Raw genomic sequence first — 22,912 nt, forward strand, 5'->3', positions numbered from 1 at the left:
CACTGTGATTAGGGGTGCCTCAGTAACGGAGCACTGTGAATAGGGGTGCCTCAGTAACGTAGCAGTGTGATTAGGGGTGCCTCAGTAACGGAGAAGTGTGATTAGGGGTGCCTTAGTAACGGAGAAGTGTGATTAGGGGTGCCTCAGTAACGGAGCACTGTGATTAAGGGTGCCTCAGTAATGTAGCACTGTGATTAGGGGTGCCTCAGTAACGTAGCACTGTGATTAGGGGTGCCTCAGTAACGGAGCACTGTGATTAGGGGTGCCTCAGTAATGTAGCACTGTGATTAGGGGTGCCTCAGTAACGGAGCACTGTGATTAGGGGTGCCTCAGTAACGGAGCAGTGTGATTAGGGGTGCCTCAGTAACGTAACAGTGTGATTAGGGGTGCCTCAGTAACGGAGCACTGTGATTAGGGGTGCCTCAGTAACAGAGCACAGTGATTAGGGGTGCCTCAGTAACTGAGCACTGTGATTAGGGGTGCCTCAGTAACGGAGCAGTGTGATTAGGGGTGTCTCAGTAACTGAGCACTGTGATTAGGGGTGTCTCAGTAACGGAGCACAGTGATTAGTGGTGCCTCAGTAACGCAGCACTGTGATTAGGGGTGCCTCAGTAACGGAGCACTGTGATTAGGGGTGCCTCAGTAACTGAGCACTGTGATTAGGGGTGCCTCCGTAACGTAGCACTGTGATTAGGGGTGCCTCAGTAACGGAGCACTGTGATTAGTGGTGCCTCAGTAACGGAGCATTGTGATAAGGGGTGCCTCAGTAACGGAGCACTGTGATTAGGGGTGCCTCAGTAACGGAGCACTGTGATTAGGGGTGCCTCAGTAACGGAGCACTGTGATAAGGGGTGCCTCAGTAACGTAGCAGTGTGATTAGGGGTGCCTCAGTAACGGAGCACTGTGATTAGGGGTGCCTCAGTAACGGAGCACTATGATTAGGGGTGCCTCAGTAACGGAGCACTGTGATTAGGGGTGCCTCAGTAACGGAGCACTGTGATTAGGGGTGCCTCAGTTACTGAGCACTATGATTAGGGGTGCCTCAGTAACGGAGCACTGTGATTAGGGGTGCCTCAGTAACGGAGCACTGTGATTAGGGGTGCCTCAGTAACGGAGCACTGTGATTAGGGGTGCCTCAGTTACTGAGCACTATGATTAGGGGTGCCTCAGTAACGGAGCACTGTGATTAGGGGTGCCTCAGTAACGGAGCACTGTGATTAGGGGTGCCTCAGTAACAGAGCACTGTGATTAGGGGAGCCTCAATAACAGAGCACTGTGATTAGGGGTGCCTCAGTAACGGAGCACTGTGATTAGAGGTGCCTCAGTAACGGAGCACTGTGATTAGGGGTGCCTCAGTAACGGAGCACTGTGATTAGGGGTACCTCAGTAACGGAGCACTGTGATTAGGGGTGCCTCAGTAATGTAGCAGTGTGATTAGGGGTGCCTCAGTAACGGAGCACTGTGATTAGGGGTGCCTCAGTAACGGAGCACTGTGATTAGGGGTGCCTCAGTAACGGAGCACTGTGATTAGGGGTGCCTCAGTAACGGAGCACTGTGATTAGGGGTGCCTCAGTAACTGAGCACTGTGATTAGGGGTGCCTCAGTAACGTAGCACTATGATTACGTGTGCCTCAGTAACTGAGCACTGTGATTAGGGGTGCCTCAGTAACTGAGCACTGTGATTAGGGGTGCCTCAGTAACGGAGCACTGTGATTAGAGGTGCCTCCGTAACGTAGCACTGTGATTAGGGGTGCCTCAGTAACGGAGCACTGTGATTAGGGGTGCCTCAGTAACGGAGCATTGTGATAAGGGGTGCCTCAGTAACGGAGCACTGTGATTAGGGGTGCGTCAGTAATGGAGCACTGTGATAAGGGGTGCCTCAGTAACGTAGCAGTGTGATTAGTGGTGCCTCAGTAACGGAGCACTGTGATTAGGGGTGCCTTAGTAACGGAGCACTGTGATTAGGGGTGCCTTAGTAATGGAGCACTGTGATTAGGGGTGTCTCAGTAACGGAGCACTGTGATTAGGGGTGCCTCAGTAACGGAGCACTGTGATTAGGGGTGCCTCAGTAACGGAGCACTGTGATTAGGGGTGCCTCAGTAACAGAGCACTGTGATTAGGGGAGCCTCAATAACAGAGCACTGTGATTAGGGGTGCCTCAGTAACAGAGCACTGTGATTAGGGGAGCCTCAATAACAGAGCACTGTGATTAGGGGTGCCTCAGTAACGGAGCACTGTGATTAGAGGTGCCTCAGTAACGGAGCACTGTGATTAGGGGTGCCTCAGTAACGGAGCACTATGATTAGGGGTGCCTCAGTAACGGAGCACTATGATTAGGGGTGCCTCAGTAACGGAGCACTGTGATTAGGGGTGCCTCAGTAACGGAGCACTGTGATTAGGGGTACCTCAGTAACGGAGCACTGTGATTAGGGGTGCCTCAGTAATGTAGCAGTGTGATTAGGGGTGCCTCAGTAACGGAGCACTGTGATTAGGGGTGCCTCAGTAACGGAGCACTGTGATTAGGGGTGCCTCAGTAACGGAGCACTGTGATTAGGGGTGCCTCAGTAACGGAGCACTGTGATTAGGGGTGCCTCAGTAACTGAGCACTGTGATTAGGGGTGCCTCAGTAACGTAGCACTATGATTACGGGTGCCTCAGTAACTGAGCACTGTGATTAGGGGTGCCTCAGTAACTGAGCACTGTGATTAGGGGTGCCTCAGTAACGGAGCACTGTGATTAGAGGTGCCTCCGTAACGTAGCACTGTGATTAGGGGTGCCTCAGTAACGGAGCACTGTGATTAGGGGTGCCTCAGTAACGGAGCATTGTGATAAGGGGTGCCTCAGTAACGGAGCACTGTGATTAGGGGTGCGTCAGTAATGGAGCACTGTGATAAGGGGTGCCTCAGTAACGTAGCAGTGTGATTAGTGGTGCCTCAGTAACGGAGCACTGTGATTAGGGGTGCCTTAGTAACGGAGCACTGTGATTAGGGGTGCCTTAGTAATGGAGCACTGTGATTAGGGGTGTCTCAGTAACGGAGCACTGTGATTAGGGGTGCCTCAGTAACGGAGCACTGTGATTAGGGGTGCCTCAGTAACGGAGCACTGTGATTAGGGGTGCCTCAGTAACGGAGCACTGTGATTAGGGGTGCCTCAGTAACGGAGCACTGTGATTAGGGGTGCCTCAGTAACAGAGCACTGTGATTAGGGGTGCCTCAGTAACAGACCACTGTGATTAGGGTGCCTCAGTAACGAGGCACTGTGATTATGGGTGCCTCAGTAACAGAGCACTGTGATTAGGGGTGCCTCAGTAACAGAGCACTGTGATTAGGGGTGCCTCAGTAACGGAGCACTGTGATTAGGGGTGCCTCAGTAACGGAGCACTGTGATTAGGGGTGCCTCAGTAACAGACCACTGTGATTAGGGTGCCTCAGTAACAAGGCACTGTGATTATGGGTGCCTCAGTAACAGAGCACTGTGATTAGGGGTGCCTCGGGATAAAAAAAAATGGTTGAAAACCACTGGATCAGGCATTAGGAGACCACTGAAACCCTGTTTTATTTAATGGTGAGTGTTTTAACTGTGTTTTTGCGTTTCGCTCCTTTCTGGTCCCTGTCAGAATAAACCCTCATTTTTTTAAACCCTTTGTTCTGATAATGACATTTTAGGTTTCGTGTTTACAAAAAGATTACAGTGCTTCTTACAGTACAGAAAGTTTACAAAAACACAACATATAAATGCCGAAAGTTTTACAAAATAAAAATGTAGAAAAACAGAAAAACTAAGCTCTTTCAAAGGTTACAAGAACAGGAAATATGAAAATTCATGTGTTATGATGTAGTCATGTTTTGCTATAAACAGATACAGCCACGAGTATTAGAACTCGTGGCTTGGAAATTCTGGGGCAGTCTCACAGTAAAAGCCTCAACATTGCCTCAACATTCCTGTGAGATTCTTACTGGCCCATCAGATTAACACAGCAGGGGTCCCTGCAGTCCCCACAGTGCTCCCTTTGAGGCACCCCTAATCACAGTGCTCGGTTACTGATGACCCCCCGCTGTGTTAATCCTATGGGCCATTAAGAATCTCACAGGAATGTTGAGGCATTTACTGTGAGACTGCCCCAGAATCTAACAGAATTTCCCAGGTACAAGTGTCCTAATACTCGTGGCTGCATCTGTATGTCCTGAAGTGGTAACAGATACTAGTACCAATATTCTGAACTTTGGAGGAGCATATAAATGGAATTATGAAGAGGCACCAGAGGTGGTTAATCTGTCTAGCATCTCCTTTACAGGGAGTCAGCTACAGGTATTAAATAAGGGGTTTAAGTTCTCCTCTATCTGTTTACCAAATTGGTTTAATTTACCAGGTGATCTTGATTATTTTGGAGAGAAATTGTGTAAGTTAGGTATATTTTATTTGTCTTCAATAATAGAACCCTAAGTGGGATGAAAAAGAAATAACAATTTTGAGTGACATGATTGAACTTTTGAAAGAGGATAATATCTGTATGGATATAATGTCAATTATTCTCCCCTAGAGAACAAACATATTGCAGTTCTCAAATATCTCCCCAACCAATTGTTCATTCCTCTTTAAAGAGGAAATCTACCTTTTGACCTAATTTTGTGAAAAATTACGCAATTAATATGTTCCATAGGTCAGTTCAAAGGGATCTCAATGTTTTGCATGATCAACAACAGAAAATATGGAAAAAGAGCTCAAACAGTTGTCATGGATACTGATTATAATACTACAAATATGTCAACTCATGGTATCTTATGTTATACATGGAACTCTGTTGAGTGAGGACTCCGCAATGTGTTTAAAAAATAATAGCTGTGATTATTGAGGGAGGGGTTGTCTCTGGGAGCACTCAAAGAGACAGAGTTTGAATATATCTTTAGAGATAATCTGAAGGCTCCTTGGTTTTATTCCTTACCTGCAGAGTGGTCATGCCATGACATGGCTGCAGGCTTATAACACTTTGGCCAAAGAGTTTAATTAAATGACCCTTACAGTTAAGTATTTAACTATATATTTTTTTGTCGTATTGAATGTAGCATTGTGAATTTGTCTTTTGTTGTATGAAAAATTGCTTTAAGAAAAGATTTTGGGAAATTGTGTTAGTTAGGACTTCCTTAGGAAGAAAAATAAAATATACCTATTAATACTAAGTGGAATGAAAAAGAAATAGCAATTTTGAGTTGGGTTTAAAAAAAAATAATAGTTGTGATTATTGAGGGAGGGGTTGTCTCTTGAGCACTCAACAAGAAAGGGTTTGAATATATCTAGAGATAATCTGAAGGTTCCCGTGATTTTATTCCGTACCAAACTATATCGATGTCATCATGTGGAGGCACTATATTGATGATGTTATCATGTTATGGTCTGGTACAATAGAGGGTGATAATCCATATTTCATTAAGTTAACTATGGAATATTAGACTGAATTTTTGGATTTACATTTAAATTGTTCTAGGGGGTTGGTAGGTTTCCCCTTTTGTTAAACCTAATTCTGGGAATACTATCCATAGAGCTGAATCATGTCACCCATCCCATAAGATTAAAGCAATTTTATATGGACAACTATTAGATTAAAACGTAATTCCTCAGATCCTGGTGTTTTTCAGAAATCTAATACAGTATCTGGCATTCTGCTCAAGGATACCTTATCTCTACCCCTTTTGTATCTAAAGCTCTCTCCTGCCTTAAACCTTTCTCATTGACTGCCCCAACACCTCTGAAATGCCCTTTTCCTCAAAACCCGACCAGCACCCTCTCTATCCACCTTTAAGACCCACCTTAAGACACACTTGCCAGCCAGGGGAGCCGGCGCTCACCTCACCGCACCTCACCGCCCCCGCGCTGCCGTCCTCCCGCCTCCATTCAGCTGCGGCTTCCTGCCAGGGGCGCCGGCGCGCACCTCACCGCACCTCACCGCCCCCGCGCTGCCGTCCTCCCGCCTCCATTCAGCTGCGGCTTCCTGCCAGGGGCGCCGCCGCTCGCCTCACCGCACCTCACCGCCCCCGCGCTGCCGTCCTCCCGCCTCCATTCAGCTGCGGCTTCCTGCCAGGGGCGCCGGCGCTCACCTCACCGCACCTCACCGCCCCCGCGCTGCCGTCCTCCCGCCTCCATTCAGCTGCGGCTTCCTGCCAGGGGCGCCGCCGCTCGCCTCACCGCCCTCTCCCTTCCCCGGCTCCTACCTGCAGCCTCTGCAGCCGCTTCACGTACGGGGGATAGAGGGGGGGGAGATGCGTGGGGGGGAGAGATGCAGGGGGGAGACATGCAGTGGGGGGAGAGATGCAGGGGGGAGACATGCAGTGGGGGGAGAGATGCAGGGGGGGAAGAGATAATCCACCCACCCTCTCAGTCACTAACCCACCCACCCACTCACTCACCCACAGAGCTGTGAATGGTGGGGGGGGGGGAGGGAACACAGCTGTGAAGGGGAGGAGGGCAGGAGCTGTGATGGGGGTGGAAACGGAGCTGTGAACAGGATGGATGGACCGAACTGTGAATGGGGGGGGAACGGAGCTGTGAATGGGGGGGGGGCAACAGACCTGTCATGGGGGGGGGGAATAACCAATGTGAAGGGGGGGGAAACGGAGCTGTGAAGAGGGGGGAACTGAGGTGTGAAGGGGGGGGGACGACCGGAGCTGTGAACGGGGGGGGGGGGGGGCAGCTGTGAATGCGGGGGGATTGCATTCATGTGCAGTGGGGCCCAGATTGCTTTCAACGGGGACAAACAGACAGGGGGGAAGAAAGGGGAAGGGGGGGAGAGCGAGGGGAGCGGAGATAGGGGGTGAGCAGAGAGAGAGGGGGAGCGGGAAAATTAAATCCTGGGCAACGCCGGGTATATCAGCTAGTAATTGGAATATTCTTATGGCTGATCTTTATTTTAGGGTAACTCTGGGCACTAAACTAAAAAGCCCTTATGCTCAAAAATCAGTTACTTCCAAGTCGATTTGCAGATAAAAGAATGTGTCAAAGTAAATCTGGTAAATGGTTATAAAATATATTTGTGAGATCTTATCCATGCTGTAAGTGTAAGGCCTGTAGGGGACAAAATAAATAGACACATTTGTTAACTTTCGTTAATGGTAAAAGTTTTAAAATAAAACATAGAATTTCACTTACAGTATGTTGTATATTTAGTGCAATGTAACTGTGGTGTCCAGTACGTGGGTCAAACTATTAGAACATTGAAACTCAGAATACAGGAACATTTTAAAGCTGTTAATAGAGGTGATATTTTACATTTACAAAACATTTTAAGGAGGCTTGTGATGGTTGTGCACAAAGAGTTAAAATGATGGCGATTTAACAAAACGGTGGTAATAGATTGAATTTATTACTAAAAAGAGAATCATTTTGGATGTTTCACTTTACTCAATTTCCAGATGGTTTAAAATCACAAATTTGAACTGAAACCATTTTTGATTCCTGATTATATTTAAATGAATTTTAAAGTACCTTTATAGGTCTTCCCTGCTTCCTTTTTTTTCTTATACACTAAACAAATAATCAGTGATTTTTTCGAATAGCAACAGATTTTTGATAAGGGAAATGTATGACTGTATATATGAAATGACCGCCATGTGTACAATCCTCCTTAATATTATATTTGATATAGTCTGTATACCACAGTACAATAAGAGATGCATGTCACTTTAAAAACTGCGTTTAATGCTTCTTTCCGCCGTAGTTTAATTATGGACCATGTGTGTTTCTTTTAATAAATCAGTTTTGTACTATGAGAAAACACTTGTAGCATTTTTCTTTTAAATCAACTCTAAATAAAAATTTTAATGTACTGTATTATAATGTAACCAGCATTTTTTGTTTCTATAGCAACCATTTACACAGTCACACCCCCTTCCTTTTCTGAAACAGGCTATGGCACACCCTTTTTTGAGCCCTGCCCTCTGTCTAGCAGTGCACCAATTGTATTTAGTGACTGCCTTGTCACATGATCTTCCCCACAGAACTTTGCATCTTTGGTCCTCTTCTGCTGCACTGACAGCCACTTAGTGAACCCCGAGCCAAATCTTCGCCGATCGATCACAGGAGAACGAATTGATCTGCAACTTGGTTAATTACTTATTGTGTGGAATGTATGTATTGATGCACATATTAAAGGGGGGGGGGAGGAGAAACAGCAGCTTGGAATGCTGCTTTAAATTGAGATGCTGGCATGAGCAGTTTCTTCTTCCTGCTGTACTAAAAATTATTTCAAAGCTGTTATAGTGGCCAAAAAAGATTATTTGGCCTCACCGATGAAAAATTCCAGTAACAAGTTGCGGGAACTATTGAAAGTTGTCGACTCTTTGCTTGAGCCGGCCTGTTTAGACAAAACCTCAAGTCCTGTAGAAATTCCACCACATACTGTACTTTTCAACAGGTTTTCTCCTTCAAAGCCACAAAAATTTGGAATCAAAATTTCAGCTACACAACTGTCAATGCACGAGTCTGATATTTTCACAGTCAAACGGACTAAAACTAGGTGTAGCACCTTCCAATCAATTACTATAGACAAGCTCCTTATCATGACCAGAGGGATCAAACCATGTCCAGGGGCCTCTTGTCCTGCCTGGCTAAAAAGGATGTGGTGATAGAACTGGCCCTTTTCATTCTCTAAATTGCAAACCTTTCCTTGTCTTCAGGTTTTTTACCCACCCCACTTAAAGAAACCCTCCCTTGATCCACTAAACGTTAATAACTACCAACCGGTTTCTAATTTTCAATTTTTAAGCCCTAAAAAAACAGTTAGTGAATCACCTAACCAGATTTATCTGTTGGACTCCCAATAATCTGGATTTAGAAAACATTACAGCACTGAGACGACCCTGATAGGCATCACTGACTTCCTGCTAAACACAGTAGACAAAGGGTGCACCGCAGCTCTGATTCTTCTTGACGTAAGTGCAGCTTTCGACATAGTCGATAACACTCGTTTGCTGTTGGGTTGAAAGGTAAAGTGCAGGACTTTTTCCAGTCCTTCTTAGTGTCACGTGTGCTCATCACAAACAGGACAAGACCGCATGGCTGAGGTGAGAATATAGATAACCACCGACCTACAACCGCGAGACCGAGTCCGGATAGCAGAGTTAGGCTGCGCTTATAGTGCCGGCGACAGCGACGTCACTTCAAAACAAATGCATTGAATCTGTAGCATGCGCTTATAGTAGGCGCGACGGCGACAGAGAGACAGAGCGACAGAGCGACAGAGCGACGTGAATCTCTGTAGTCAGTAGAATTTGATTTTTACAGTGACGGTCTCATCACGTGACAGGCTGTAACAAATCAGATAGCTTCTAATGCAGAGAAAGGGGGAAAGTGTCTGTGTGTGAGTGCAGGGAGAGGGGGCAATGTGTGATTGTGTGTGTGTGGGGGGGATTGTGTGTGTGTGTGTGGGATTGTGTGTGGGATTGTGTGATTGTGTGTGGGATTGTGGTTGTGTGGGGAGGGGGATTGTGTGTGTGTTTGTGTGGGATTGTGTGATTGTGTGTGGGGGGGGGGATTGTGTGATTGTGTGTGTGAGTGAGCGTGTGAGAGTGTGTGTGTGAATATGAGTGTGTGTGGGTGTGAGAGTATGAGAGTGTGTGTGGGAGTGTGAGAGTGTGAGATCAGGGCTGCCAACAGAAATCATGGGGCCCAGGACAAATGAAAGGAGCAGTCCCCCAACCCATAGCGCACCTACCACAGAATTATTTTTTTAGCGTGTAACTTTTACTTAACCCCCCAATACATATAAAAACACATCCCACCCCGCCAATACATCTAAAAATATATCCCACTCCCCCACAATACATCTACAAATATACCCCACTCCCCCCCCCAATACATCTACAAATATATCCCACTCCCCCCCAATACATATGTAGCCCTCTTTCTTACGCTCTAGAGTGACTACGGGTACTGCACACACCTGTGGGCTCCAGGAGATCTGAGCCTCCGCTAACTGGGAGCCTGGGGTAACACTTATCTTAATGGCAGCGCCTCCAATTACCCAGGATCCCCATCGTGTAAGATTCCCCTGGGGAAGAACCATAGCAACACATATATAATTGAAACTGTTTACTGCACCGCATAAATGAACCCTTATAACACTTTATGGCAATAACACATATATCACATTCCTTAGCTGATACTTATAACGCTAGTGGCTCGGCCACTCTCTCTTAAGGAGTAATGTCTCTGTCCCGTCACCGCGTGCCCCACACCGTGTCCATGTACTGTAATATGTATTTAGGCTCAGTCCTTTGGCCACTCCTCTTAGTGTCCCCAAAGAGTGTTCCCTAAGGCGGGATCAGTGCCTGTTGACCGGTGTTGGTGCACTTTAGTAAATACCTTCCAGTCACTGCGGTGACCGGTAACAGCTTCGAAAAGGATCCGCCGATCCAGCGCCCGGCTTTCCGATGTCGCAATGTCCAGCCGTCTGGTCCCAGACGACTAGCAACAACTTTAGCTCCGCACACTTTGTCCCTATCTGCTGTACAGTAAGAGGTGATATGCTATCACTACAGGGCGTCCCTGCAGCACACAATCTACTGTGACTCAGGGAAACTCCTAGGGCCTACAGGGAAGATCTAACCTATGCAGGTGGGTCACGGACCCCCTGCACCCACAGTACCTCTTCCCTTGCTCCTCCGGTGCCCTCTCGCTAGCGTGGTCTCTCCCCCACGCTTCCCTTTCCTCCTCCCGCCAATCCAGCCCTCCTATTAGCTCCCTAGCATCAGGTGACTCCGCTAAGGCTCCTGGGAGTTGTAGTTACTGGCTGAGCCTTTATCTTATTGGCCAGCCGTTCGCGCGCTTGGACTGCGCATGCGCGACCTCTCTCTGCTCTGACAGTGCCCTTACTATTGCGCAATCAACATGGCGGCGCCCTATACTGTCGGGCCGCCACGGAACCTTACACCACTCCCTCCGGAGATGCACTGCAGCAACAGAAGGCAACCTAATACATCCCTACATTCTCCCCCTCGCAGAATCCAACAACCCCGCTTGGGAACGTAACCATAACATATTTACACATTTTTGCACACCTTATTCTGTATACTTTACATGAGGTTATACATTTCACTGAACATGCCAATTACAGATCTCACTTTATGGCGAGCCCACTGCTGAGCCTCATAATGGGGTGCCCCGAATTGATCGTAAGCCATCCTCATTGGAGGTTGACCAGTTCTTTGGCTTCTGCGAAGCTGCTCTTCAGTTACTTCCTCGGATGCGTAGCAAGTCTCATTTGGCACTTCAGATTCTGCCCTTGAGGGGCTCAAAATGTCTACACAGTCTTTTTGGGGCACAAAGCATGGGCTCTGCGGGTCTAGTGGCTGGCTCACTGGAGTCAGCGTATCTGTCGTTGCACCAAGGGGCTCCTTACCCGTAGCTCCTTCGGGGGATGCCCCTGCGGTCGGAAGGCCCCTTTGAGAGGTTCCTTTCATAGAATTCTCAGAGGTGGCATTTGTTACAGTCTCTGGGCCATCCTCTGTGCTGAATTACAAAGGGTGAATGGGGGAGTGGGGGAATAGGCTCTTGCTACTGTCCTGAGAACGGTGCCAGGGGTTAGTGGAACTACTCTGTGCTATCAGCTTGTCCATCGAGTGAAACAGTGGGCACTTCCAAGTCGTTATCCCCTACTTGAGGTATAGGAAGGAGATGGTTTCTATGCCATACCTTTACCCGGCCTTCGGAGTCCTTGATGCGGTATACCGGGAGGCCAGGCATCTGTGATTCCACTTCATACACCCCATCCCTCCATCTGTCGGCCAGTTTGTGCTTTCCAGGAATGCCCAAGTTACGGAGGAGAACCGCATCCCCTGGACGGATTTCTTTATGTCGCACCTTGTGATCATAGCGCCTTTAATTACTTGCATTTAATTGCGCCGCTGCCTTCTCAGCCAATTTGTAGGCCTGCTGCAAACTGTCTAGTAACCTTTGCACATATCGAAAATGCGTCCTATTGGATACCCCATCGGTAGATATCCGTAGTCGCACATCCACTGGCAGCCTAGCCTCTCGTCCAAACATTAAGAAGTACGGAGTATACCCTGTAGATTCATGTCGAGTACAGTTATAAGCGTGCACCAACGTCTCTACGTGCTTACTCCACTCAGTCTTCTGAGAACCTTTCAGTGTGCCCAGCATGTCAAGTAGTGTTCGGTTGAAACGTTCGGGCATGGCATCCCCTTCCGGATGGTACGGGGTAGTCCGTGACTTGGTGATGTTCAACAACTTCAGCAGTCCCTGCCTTGGTCAGAGTGCAATAGATTCGGTAGTCCATAGTGAATGAAGTATTCCTCCCACAGCACTTTAGCCACTGTCACCGCCCGCTGATCTTTGGTAGGGAAAGCTTGGGCGTATCTTGTATAGTGGTCTGTAATCACCAGTACGTTCCCGATGCCCCGGGTGTCGGGCTCAATACACAAGAAATCCATGCACACCAGAGCCATGGGGCCGGAGCTTTTCAGATGGGCCCTGGGGGCCGCCCGGGTGGGGAGTGTCTTCCTCTGTATACAGCGAGTGCACTGTCGGCAATGCATCTCCACTGATTCTCTCATTTTTGGCCAATAGAAGCGGTCCCGAAGTAACCCGAACGTTTAATCAACGCCAAGATGGCCATGATCATCATGTAGCGCCCCAGAGTACCATGTTCCTTAGAATCTGTGGAAAGAATAATTGTCGCCGGTCGGGATGATTATGGTACGGTATGCCCCGGTACAAAAGGCAGTTGTCCAGCTCGAATTTTCCGAACTCCTTCATTAATAGGTTCACTAGTTCTCTGGGAGCTTGCTTAAGTATAGAAGGATTCTCTTGTTGTAAGGCTTGACGAGCTAGTTCCACCACGGGGTCTTGGATCTGATATTGCACCAATTCCTTCCATGAAATGATCTTATCCTCCGTGATATTCATCCTGTCCGGACGTCGGTACGCTCTAGGAACTGCTCGGGATTGACACCCTAGCGAATCTGCTACTCTTAACTCTGAAAACGCCACTTGATCGTTGACCACAGCAGCTAAAGAACATAGTGCACGTATGCCAGGCCCCGGAATCTCTTCCCACACTTCCTCGTCGGTAATAGGGTGGAGCCCAGGACTTCGCGACAGAGCATCTGCCCCATGTTGGTGGGCCCTGGTTTGTACTTAAGATTGAACCGATAGTTGGCCAGCGACGCTAGTCACCGGTGACCCGTCACATCCAATTTGGTGAACGTATTGATGTAGGTCATTGGATTGTTGTCAGTCCTGACTTCGAAATGTACACCATACAGATAATCATGTAGCTTGTCCACCACAGCCCACTTGAGGGCTAGGAACTCCAACTTGTAGACTGGATAGTTCTGTTCACTTGGGGTCAAGCTTCGACTAGCATACGCCATCGGTCGAAGTCCAGTATCATGCTTCTGGTGCAACACTGCCCCCAAGCCGTTGAAGCTGGCATCCACGTGCAGAACGTATTCTCGATTAGGATCGGCATAGGCCAACACAGGAGCTTGTGTTAGATTGGTCTTTAATCCTAAGAACGCTTGTTTACAGGCCGCGGTCCATTTATCCCCAAAGGGTGTCTGTACAGAGGTAGCTTTCCGCCCGGGATCTTCAGAATAAATCTTTAAGAGGTTATTCAAAATTTTAGCTTTACGTGAGTATCCTTCCACAAATCGACGGTAGTTCCCGCAAAACCCCAGGAAGGACCGTAGTTCTTGTACGTTGTTGGGTCTGGGCCAATTCACCACCACCTCTATCTTTCCCGGATCTGTGGATATCCCATCCGCTGATACAATATGGCCCACATACGTCACGGACGTGCGGCAGAACTTGCATTTATCCATGGACAGCTTAAACCCCTCCTGGCGAAGTCGATCCAACACCTTCAACAGCCGCTCCTCATGCTCCTCCAGTGTCTTCCCGAACACTATAATGTCTTCCAGGTACAACAGGCATTCTTGCGGGTTCATGTCTCCCAGTGTCTTCTCCATCAACCTCTGAAAGGTGGCTGGAGCTCCACATATCCCCTGCGGCATACTCGTGAACTGGTAGAACCCTAACGGGCAAATGAAAGCTGTTCTCTCCTGATCTTCCAGGTCCAAGGGCACCTGATAGTACCCAGACCTCAAATCCAGCACGCTGAACCACTTACTCCCGGACAAAGCATTCAGGAGGTCCTCGATTCGCGGAAGGGTGTACTGACCAGGTACAGTGCGATTGTTCAATGTCCTATAGTCCACACATAGACGTACGGTCCCATTCTTTTTGCGTACTACTACGATAGGCGAGGCGTAGGGACTTTGTGATCCTTGAACAATACCAGCCTCCTCCATTTCGGCTAATAGCCTCCTCACCTCCTCCACATCTCGGGGTGCTATGCGACGGGACCGTTCGCGGAACGGCGTTGTGTCATTCAGTCGAATGGTATGGCGGGCACTGCGACTGCACCCCACGTCCATATCACTTATGGAAAACACTTCCCGCTGAGTTTCCAGCTTGGCCTCCAGTCTCCCTCTCCATTCCTCCGTCAACAGCGAGTCTCCGAAAGTCAAACGCCAACTTTGGAGTTACTGTATGGACGGTGGCCACCGGGCTTCTACCTGCTGCCTTCCTCTCAGGGGTCACCGGATAGATTCGACCCAACGGCTGCCGGTGGTCAATGCACATGAGGTACGGGGAAAGGTTTCACACGTATACCTGAGTTTGAGCCGGAATCTTTCCCGACCACTTCTTTACCGAGGCCAATACTTCGTAGCCGAGTCTCTGGTCATCACGTATCGTGCTTTCCAATGAGAATAGTCGATCCTCCAGACGTCTGGAAGGATAATGACAGGCTGCGACCATCATTCTTCCTTCCCCGGGAGGGATCTCGGTCAATCCACGCTCTTGATTATACAGCATCCCGTGCTCCTCTTCGGTCGCAATCCTACCGCAAGCCTCTTGTAACACTGGGCAAGTAGCTAGAGCCAGCAACGGTAGTTCACCCGCTTCCTGCAAGTACATGCAGATCACAGCTTGTACGATGTCTGTATTGGTCCCCATAATTATCGGGGCGCTGGGATGATCTTGGGGTTCCGGGCATACTAACGCTTCAACCTCCATGGGATGATGCTTGCCGGTGTTCAACTGGGGAATATCCAGGTGTACTTTCACCACTCCATCAATAGGGTTGTCTTCAAGGCTCAGCCCTCTCAACCTCAGAGAGTAAGCGGATAGTAGCGGCAGCCGATGCAGATGTTGATCGTAGAAGGGTCGATACACTATGGTCACCTGGGATCCAGTATCCATCAGCGCAGAGCCATAGATACCTTCAATCACCACCTTGACGATGGCCGCCGGTCCGATTCGACTATTCATCGGGGGCTGGCCCGCCGCTTCACTGGCTTGAGGAGTACACAGCATAGACTTGGCCAGTCGGGACGCCGTCCTTCGTGGGGAGGGGCAGTACGCTCGAATATGCCCCATCTTTCTGCAGGCGTAACACTGGAGGTGGCTGCGGGAGGGACTATCTCAGGCCTTCGGGGACGTTCGCCCCGAAGCGGGGCACTCCCTGGCAGCAGTAGGTTCTTCGAAGCCCTCCTTTTCCAGGTTCACATCCCCTGCCGCCTCAGCTTTAGCTTTTGACTTCTTTGCTTCTTTGACAACCACCCCCGTCTTCTTTCCCGGGGTCAAGTCACGCCCCAACAGCACAGTCTCATGTGCTTGCACTCGATCCATCAGGTCATCAAATGTCAGGGCTTGTCCCGGCACTAGACAGCCACTGACTCGCACGGATATCGGATTCAGCGGAAGAAGTCCCCTTAGCAATTGTGTGGTGCGCAGTCCGTCGGCGTCCACCTTTTGCACCACCTTCCTTCTCACCAGGGTCCACAGATCCAAGTGTAGGCACCTAAGAAAATCAGACACCATCTCTCCCTCCTTCTGAGCCAGGGCGTGAAACTTGGCCATCAGTGCAAACGCATCCACTGGGATCCCATAGGCTTTGGTAAGAGCGTGAATGATGCCAGCCATATCGGCATCCGGATAGTCGTCCCTGTAACAGTGCACTATGTGGGAAGCTGGGGGTCGCAGGCATTCGATTATGTGCTGCCTCCGTACGGCATCCATACAGGACCATTCAGGAAGTACCTGTTCCGCATGATCCAACCACTGTTCAAAACCGACTTCTCCCAGAGGAGTTGGTTTGTCGCCAGAAAACGCCTTTAGCTTCCGGTATTGATGGGACTGGGTGGAGTGGTGTATGGCCTCTGCTAGCACAGGAAGGGACACATTATCAGGCAGATTATTCCCAGCAGGGGCGTAGGCATCCAGTCTAGACATGCTGCTTCTACTTAGCGCCGGCCTAATGGTGGAGGGGGTGAACGAAGCGCATAGACCCATTGCAGCGGGCCATCTGGGTTTCAAGCTGCTCTCGGGGGTACGGAAGAGGTTGGTCGTGACTGTGCTTGATGGGCCAGGGTAACCCCTCTGTGGTGTGGACGCAGCCAGGGGGTCGGCGTCATCCACCTGTACTAGAGGCCAATGAATGCCGGGGGCTTCGGGCAGGATTAATACTGAGGGAATGGCTTCAGGGCATATATCCCGGTCTGTAACGAATAATATTTTACGCCAGTTATGCTCCCCGTCATAATAATGGTTTTTCACTCTGGCAGTGTCCAGGAACGGAAGTTTTCTTACTTGATCAGTCACAGTGCCCTGGGGGAGATGGCGACGGGGACGTGTCCAATGGCAATGGCAGGGGGATTTGGTGCCGCTGGGCCCACTTACGCACCTCGGGCTGTGAGGGCACAAACATGGCGGGGCAAAAATAGAGCACAGTTGAGAAAAAAATAGGGGGCACCCCAGGTCTGAGATCTCAGCAGCGCCTCCAAATGTAGCCCTCTTTCATACGCTCTAGAGTGACTACGGGTACTGCACACACCTGTGGGCTCCAGGAGATCTGAGCCTCTGCTAACTGGGAGCCTGGGGTAACACTTATCTTAATGGCAGCGCCTCCACTTACCCAGGATCCCCATTGTGTGAGATTCCCCTGGGCAAGAACCATAGCAACACATATATAATTGAAACTGTTTACTGCACCGCATAAATGAACCCTTATAACACTATATGGCAATAACACATATATCACATTCCTTAGCTGATACTTATAACGCTAGTGGCTCTGCCACTCTCTTAAGGAGTAATGTCTCTGTCCCGTCACCGCGTGCCCCACACCGTGTCCATGTACTGTAATATGTATTTAGGCTCAGTCCTTTGGCCACTCCTCTTAGTGTCCCCAAAGAGTGTTCCCTAAGGCGGGATCAGTGCCTGTTGACCGGTGTTGGTGCACTTTAGTAAATACCTTCCAGTCACTGCGGTGACCGGTAACAGCTTCGAAAAGGATCCACCGATCCAGCGCCTGGCTTTCCGATGTCGCAATGTCCAGCCGTCTGGTCCCAGACGACTAGCAACAACCTTGGCTCCACACACTTTGTCCCTATCTTCTGTACAGTAAGGGGTGATATGCTATCACTACAGGGCGTCCCTGCAGCACACAATCTACTGTGACTCAGGGAAACTCCTAGGGCCTACAGGGAAGATCTAACCTATGCAGGTGGGTCACGGACCCCCTGCACCCACAGTACCTCTTCCCTTGCTCCTCCGGTGCCCTCTCGCTAGCGTGGTCTCTCCCCCACGGTTCCCTTTCCTCCTCCCGCCAATCCAGCCCTCCTATTGGCTCCCTAGCGTCAGGTGACTCCGCTAAGGCTCCGGGGAGTTGTAGTTACTGGCTGAGCCTTTATCTTATTGGCCAGCCGTTCGCACGCTTGGACTGCGCATGCGCGACCTCTCTCCGCTCTGACAGTGCCCTTACTATTGCGCAACCAATATGGCGGCACCCTATACTGTCGGGCCGCCGCAGAACCTTGCACCACTCCCTCCGGAGACGCACTGCAGCAACAGAAGGCAACCTAACACATCCCTACACATATATAAAATACACCCCCAATACATATAAAAATTAGGCTTACCTTGGGGATTATCTCAGGTCGGGCCGGTGGCTGCAGGGGGGGCGGCGGTGTGCCGGTGGCTGCAGGGGGGGGGGGCGGTTTTTCGTGGTGGTGGGGGCCCGGCAACTGGCGGGACTGTGGAGGGCCGGTGGGTGGCAGGACTGCAGGGGGCCGGTGGGTGGCGGTGGCAGGGGCCCGGTGGCTGGTGGGATTGCGGGGGACTGGCAGTGGCAGGAGCCCGGCTGCAGGTCACAGCAGTTGGTGCCGGCCCTGCCCCGCTGCTGGCACCTCTCAGTCCCACAATGGCTGCTCGTGCGTGCGCCGGGCCTTTCTCTCACGCCGGCGCGCCGGAAGCTTAGCCCAGCTGACTTCCGCCACTGCCGAGAGACCCGGCACCGGGTGCAGCGTTTTATTATTGGGGGTGTATTTTTATATGTATTGGGGGGGTTGAGTAAAAGTTGTGCGCTAAAATTTGTTTTTCCGTGGTAGGTGCACTATGGGTTGGGGGGGGGCTGCTCCTTTCCTTTGTCCTGGACCCCATGATTTCTGTTGGTGGCCCTGATTTTGTGTGTGTGTGTGTGTGTGTGTGTGTGTGTGTGTGTGTGTGTGTGTGTGTGTGTGTGTGTGTGTGTGTGTGTGTGTGTGTGTGTGTGTGTGTGTGTGTGTGTGTGTGTGTCTGTCAAATGAAACACACTATATGAACAACTTTAAAATAATAAATTCTCCCGTAATTTAATGTAAAAGTACTGTAAATTCAGCATACAAACAAAAATTTCAACTCCTCTACATTTCAGCCTTCTCCCTTGCTCTTGTCCCCACCCCTCTGCCTTCCATCACTCCCCTTGTAGCAAGAGACGTCTCCCAAACTCAAATGACAACTTTCGTTTGGGCTACGGAGACGGGAGACGTCATCTGTAGCCGGCACTATAAGCGCAGCCTTAGGGTTGTGTAGCCGGGTAGAAGAGTTCAGGTATGTCAAGGTACTTGCCGTAGTCAGGGGTTGGAGAGTGGAGAGTAGTCGTAATCCGTAGCAGCGGTCGTGGAGAGAGCGGGAATCCAGAAGCTAGCCGAGGTCCAGGGGTTCAAGAAGGCAGAGGTCCAGGTACGAGCTGAGGTCAACACAAAAAGGACAAGGTAAGGCACAGCAACAGCAAGGAACAGCTAGTAGCAAGCACAAGTACATAAACAGGAGTTTATGCTCAGCCAATTGCCTAGGGGCTGACTGAGCGTGCTGACCACGTCATGATGGAACCTGCCCCCCATGTTTGCGTCGCGGGAGCGGAGCCTGAACTCCGTCCCTCTAGCACTGTGCCTCCCGGCAGTGTGGCGCGTTAGTGCGGACAGAGTCTTGCGCGCGTCTGCCGTGACGTGTTCAGAGGGCGGAGTTTAGCCCTGATCCTGACACTTCGTGACTCTAGTCAGAAAGTCATCCTTAAAGAGGAATCCTCAAACACAATCCCACTGACTTGTGGCGTCACTCAGGAATCACAATTCCTCGAAAACATATTCAATTCTTTCAGTACATGGATGATGTCCAATTCATGTCAGACATCTCCAACTATCCTATCAACACGGTCTGAATGATTGCCTTTGTGACATCAATTGGATGGCACTGAATTGGCTACAGCTTAATGCCTCTAAATCCGCGCTGCTCCTGATGGGCACTAAAGCACAAACAGATGCTGTGAGTAACGCCTTCAACCATCAAAAAATCAATAACTTCGCCATCACAAGGAAAGAGAAGGTGAGAAGCCTCTGAGCTATTATTGACAAAAAACATCATTTATCAACGTCATATTGCATCTATTATGAAAAACTGCTACCTGTACTTCCAATTCCATCAACTGAAACAAATTAAGGCCCCGTTCACTCTGCCAGCTACGCAATGTGCGCATGCACAATCGTCACTCTTGCATGTTTGGCAATGGGAGTTTTCAGACATGAAACTACTCCCAGTGGCGAAAGACAGCGTTGACGCTGCTGCAACTCAGGGAGACAACTGAATTTGTGATTTTGTGCGGCAGCAGCGTCACGTGTACTTCGCCAGCCAATGAATGAAAACTCCACCTTCTTTTTCTCTAAATAGAGGATGACGTCTTCCTCTGTCCCGCCTACTGTCGGTTCATTCAGTCTGCTGGGGATGTTCACACATCGCCTAGCAGACAGAGGCGTGCAACCGTGGACGTGCGCACGCAATGTCAGGTAGTAGGCAGAGTGAGCTCTGCCTAAGTCTTTTCTCTTGAAAACCAATCTACATATAGTAGCACAGGCCTTAGTCTCTCCAGACTGGATTTTGAAAATTCTCTGCTGATCGGTCTCCAAAAATATTTAAAAGTCCTGCAATTGGTGCAAAACGCCTTTGCCCATCTTATAGGAAGCAAGGTCACATCTCGCCAGTATTACAAGATCTGCACTGGCTCCCGGTGGAGCAAAGCCTTTAAGGCTATCCACGGTCTTGCCCCTCTTACCTTCAGAACTGCCTGATCAGTAGCAGCTGAATCATGTGATTTAACTTCTTAAGTGCAAAGCAACACTTCTACATTCTTGTACACTGCAAAATATATGTCTTACTGTGGCATGGTGGCTTCCTCTGGAGTCATCCAACTTCAGGGAAAGTTAACTCCCCTCCTATGACTGGGTGGGATATGTGTCGATTGGATGATAGGGCATGTTCACATTTCTCAGAGGATTAATGAAATTGAGAGATGCACTTATAACCCAAGGCCAGCAGATCATATACATACTTGCTGAATCTCCTCTGGTCTCGAGGAGCTGAAGAGAGCTTTCCAGCTCTGGTAGTGCTCACAGGAGGTTACTCACATACCGTACCATTAAAATGGGAAGTACTCTTTCAATTCTGGGTGAAAAATACCTTCCTCAAACTAAGCAACTTGCCAGGTACTATAGTGTTTCTTTCTGTAGCTGCCAGACACGTCTGTTCAAGGGTATTGACTTCAACTTGCTAATCCTGCCATTCTCTGGGTTTGTCATTTGTCCAGGTTCAAAGAAACCCAGTGATGAAAGAAGAAAGAGGAAGTAATAACCTCTTGGTACGACATGGTTCCTGTTCCATATAATGCAAAAGACACAGTTACAGCTGTTAGGGTTGTAAGCCTAGTTTTTTCTTTTTTTTTTTTATGTAGATGGATCAGGAGTACAGAACAAAAGAAAAAGTGACGGACCCAATTGCAGATATTGATAACCCAATTTAAAAACTTTTCATATCAGAAGCTGATGCACATTGGGCAAAAAAGCCGGGGGGATGGGGGGGAACCTTATACACTTATGCTTAAAAGATACAAAATATAAATATTTATTTTAGGGGCCTTGTAGCAGATGTGTGCAGAGGTTAAAACAGGGAGACATGCTTTAGGGCTCATTATTAATCAAATCTTCAACGTAAACAACTTGTGTTTAGTAAAAACGGGGTCTAAAGGAAAACATACAAAACAGACCTAACTCCCATAGGGAGCACTGACTACACCCCATTCTATGTATGGGTTAGGGGACTAAGCCCATTGGATCAGAGAGAAGTAGTCCCTGTGTGATCTCTACAACAGTCCAGGGTGTCTCCCTGACCTAGAGATCTCTAGCACTGAGAGCTTTAGGCTTTTAAATGTAATAACAAGCCAGCTGAGAAGATTAATTAGGGTGGTCTGCTCCAAATTAACCTGCTCAGTTCTGGGCTCAAGCTCTCCACACAGGTTTCCCTGCAAAGCTATTTAAAGAGGGAAGGCACCTAATTAGAGGCCGATTGAAGAAACTCACATAAAACTGATTTGTCCACTAAAAACCTTTGCCGCTCTTTACCTGAATTTTTTGTTGTTGTCAATTTGCCTTATTCAGTAACATATCAAATATTAATGAGCGGGTGTGCCAAAATACCCAATTTACATGCAGTAAAAATGGAAAGAATTATGCACATATTCAAGTGCTATCACAATATAGTTACTCACTTTAACATAGTAGTTCGCTATCAGGATGGATGGAACCCTTGGAGGTAAAATGTAACATGGAAACCAACAAAAGACAGAAGACCAAAATATATCAAAACTGATGGAATTTAATGTAACACAAAAATAATAAGATATGGAAAACAAAATGGAGTCTGCAAAATGTGCAGAACTACACCAAAAAGCAATGGTAGCTAGGGGACAGACAAAAAGCAGGGGCGCAAGAGGTGCAAATGGAATACAAGACAAATCTCTAGCAGCACGCTTCCACTGGGCACCACTATTAGGGTGTGAATAATGTATTTAGTCCAGGGGTGAGCAAACCTTTTATGCCTAGCCCCCCTTTTCATTCATGAAATTTCTCGGGCCACCCCCTGCCTGATGTAATCAAAATCACATGATGTCAGCGCACATGAACTGGTTCAGCCAATGAGGGCCAACCAGCTTTGTAACGCCCCCGCCACGCGTCTACAAAAAAAGTATTTAGAACAAATTACATCACTTAAAAATAAATATTATGATATTTGTCTAATAGTGTCCCCATTTATGCTGTATTATTAATCTCTCTCTTCCCGCCACATCAGGACCTCTCTCCCTTCTTCCACAATCTCACGCTCCTCTCCCAGTCTCTCCCTCTCCCAGTATAGTATTTCCCACTCCCCCTCCAGTGTCTCTCTATCCCTCGTAAAAGGAAAGGAGAATAAACCGTGTGTCCGGTGCTCTATAAAATGTATATGACTGATTGTATTTTTGCAACCTCTGACGTATATGTAGATAGATTTGGCAATCTTACTGCAAATAGAATAACTAAATGAATAAAGTTATAAGGAGAGTGGGATACAAACTAAAAACCTGCGTGGGGGGCTAGTAAGCAGGGAATAGATAAACGCAAGAGAAGAAGCAACCATGGATGACTCCCTCATGAACTCACGAAAGTCTACAGCCTGCTGCCCTTACCCGACCCGGTGTCTTCACTGGCCG

The 22,912-nt window shown here is 48.7% G+C and overlaps 1 long non-coding RNA gene across 2 annotated transcripts in view; it reads right to left on the bottom strand.

Annotated features, from left to right (window-relative positions):
* The window catches only part of LOC142478723 (uncharacterized), a 132,576-nt gene that overhangs the window by 104,807 nt on the left and 4,857 nt on the right, over positions 1–22,912 (bottom strand). For both annotated transcript variants that reach the window (XR_012793466.1, XR_012793460.1), the window contains exon 2: positions 18,967–19,087. This is a non-coding gene — a long non-coding RNA (uncharacterized LOC142478723). The remainder of the gene's footprint in view (positions 1–18,966; positions 19,088–22,912) is intronic.

Source organism: Ascaphus truei, chromosome 2, assembly GCF_040206685.1.
Source record: "Ascaphus truei isolate aAscTru1 chromosome 2, aAscTru1.hap1, whole genome shotgun sequence".
In the NCBI taxonomy this organism is placed as follows: Eukaryota; Metazoa; Chordata; class Amphibia; order Anura; family Ascaphidae; genus Ascaphus; species Ascaphus truei.